This window comes from Loxodonta africana, chromosome 3, assembly GCF_030014295.1.
Source record: "Loxodonta africana isolate mLoxAfr1 chromosome 3, mLoxAfr1.hap2, whole genome shotgun sequence".
In the NCBI taxonomy this organism is placed as follows: domain Eukaryota; kingdom Metazoa; phylum Chordata; class Mammalia; order Proboscidea; family Elephantidae; genus Loxodonta; species Loxodonta africana.
In genome coordinates, this window is record NC_087344.1 from 10,954,022 (window position 1) to 10,956,602 (window position 2,581).

Genomic DNA, 2,581 nt, shown 5'->3' on the forward strand with positions numbered 1-2,581 from the left:
CACCACCAGCAAGGAAGGAGAGACTAGCAGGAAAGACCCAGCAGCACAGACTTGACAGCAGGACAGCGAGAGCAGCAGGCTTCCCGGCCCACAGACAGAGAAAGCTGAGTGCCTTTAGGCACAGATATAGGGCCTGGGAAAGGCGTGTCTGCGAGCACAGCTGTGGAGAAGTTGTCCTGATGGAAGAACCGTATCCTGAGGCTGTTGAGCCTGAATTGTAAACCCCATAATTGTATGGTCTGTAAGTTGTGTGGCCATTGCAGTGAATTTTCGAACCCAGTAGAAAGTGCTATGGGAGGGACAGCTGGTGTCAGGATTAGTAAAAATGGTGGAAAGGAGGCTTGTCTAGCCTCCGTCTCATGGGAGGCAGCCTTGGGCTGCGGATCTTGCTTCTCCTTCCGGCTTGTGGGGTTAGAGGAGGTTAGACACTTCCCCCGAGCCGTTTTTACACTATAATTTCAAACAGCAAGTTCCTCCAGGTGTCTGATCAAAGTTTCTCAGTAAGAAGACATTAGTTACTCAGAGAAGGGGTCGTTAGAACTACTTAGTGCCTGTGGGAGAGATCACAGCTTCGTGGTAACTGTGTGGCTGTCCTTGTCAGTATTTATTACTCCAGTTTCATGAATGGCTGGGCAGATTTTTACTATTTTGGTGCAAGCCAAACTTTACTTCCTTCCCACTTTTGTCTATTACAGATAATATTGCAGTGAATAGCCTTGAGCATATGTGGTGTTATATTTTTAAATGTTTTTGTTGATGTTAATTTGCATGCAAGAAAACACACTGATCTTGTATTTGGTTTGATTTTTCTGTTGTTTTGATGTTTAACATGTTTCCATCCAGCCTTCCCCACTGTAAACTACTTTACTTTGTAATTACTAAGTTTCTCATATAGAAATACTTTGAGACTGTAGCAAATATTGTTTTTCCTTGTACACTTGCCTAATTTTAGTATCTCTTGATAATTATTACCTGCAATAATTACTACTGCAGTGTTTACCAAATGATTTTGTCTCAATCTTTCTGTATTTATTATCTGTAATTCTACTGTAAGGAACAGCTTTCCCATACCCTTCCTTTATTAAACTGTTTATATCAGTATAAGCTAAAGGATATTACTACTTGTTTTCTTGCTCAAATTGTCCCAGATTTGGTTATTAAAATCTCCCTTATGTAGGTTCCTGTATTTCTTGATGTGTCCCCATCATTTTTTGAACATTCTCGTAGTGTTTTAGGCTCGTGATAGTGGGCCCCTGAATATCAGACTGACTTCTAGGGCAAGGAGGAGTGGGAGGAGGAGTAGGAGACTGAAGAAGTTCAACCACGTGGGTAGTCATTTAATGAAGGCTCTGCCCTATGGTTCTCTTCTTTTGGATAATTTTGATTTGTATCCTTCCTCTGTAACAAACCATAACCATGATATCTTCCAGTGAGTTCTGTGAGTCTTTCTAGCAAATTATGAACTGATTTCCACAACCCCCTAAACTCGCAGTTGGTGTCAGAAATGACAGCATTTTTTAAAAATTTTTATTGTGCTTCAAGTGAAAGTTTACAAGTCAGTCTCTCACACAAGAACTTAAACATACACTTTGCTATATATTCCCAGTTACTCTCCCCCTAATGAGACAGCCCACTCCCTCCCTCCACTCTCTTTTTGTGTCCATTTTGCCAGATTTTAGCCCCTCTACCCTCTCATCTCCCCTCCAGGCAGGAGATGCCAACGTAGTCTCAAGTGTCCACCTGATCCAAGAAGCTCACTCTTCACCAGCATCCCTCTCCATCCCATTGTCCAGTCCAATTCCTGTCTGAAGAGTTGGGTTTGGGAATGACTCCTGTCCTGGGCCAACAGGTCTGGGGGCCATGACCACCGGGGTCCTTCTAGTTTCAGTCAGGCCATTAAGTCTGGTCTATTTAAGAGAATTTGGAATCTGTATCCCACTCCTCTCCTCTTCCCTCAAGGGTTCTATGCCTGTCAGGGCAATCATCGGTTGTAGCCAGGCACCATCTAGCTCTTCTGGTCTCAGGCTGATGTAGTCTCTGGTTTACGCGGCCCTTTCTGTCTCTTGGGCTTGTAATTACCTTGTGTCCTTGGTGTTCTTCATTCTCCTTTGGTCCAGGTGAGTTGAGACCAATTGGTGCATCTTAGACGGCCACTTGCTAGCATTTAAGACCCGACACCACTCTCCAAAGTGGGATGCAGAATGTCTTCTTAATAGATTATGCCAATTGACTTAGATGTCCCCTGAAACCACGGTCCCCAAACCTCTGCCCCTGCTCTGCTGGCTTTCGAAGCATTCAGTTTATTCAGGAAACTTCTTTGCTTTTGGTTTTGCCCAGTTGTGCTGACCTCACCTGTATTGTGTGTTGTCTTTCCCTTCACCTAGTTATCTACTATGTAATTAGTGAATACCTCTTTCACCCTCCCTCCCCCCTCATAACCATCAAAGAATATTTTCTTCTCTGTTTAAACTATTTCTCAAGTTCTTGTTTAAGAGTAGATTTATACAATATTTGAGAAGTGACAGCATGCTTGAGGATTGTGCCTTCTCTGTAGCTGGAACCTAAATCCTTTCAGTTGGTG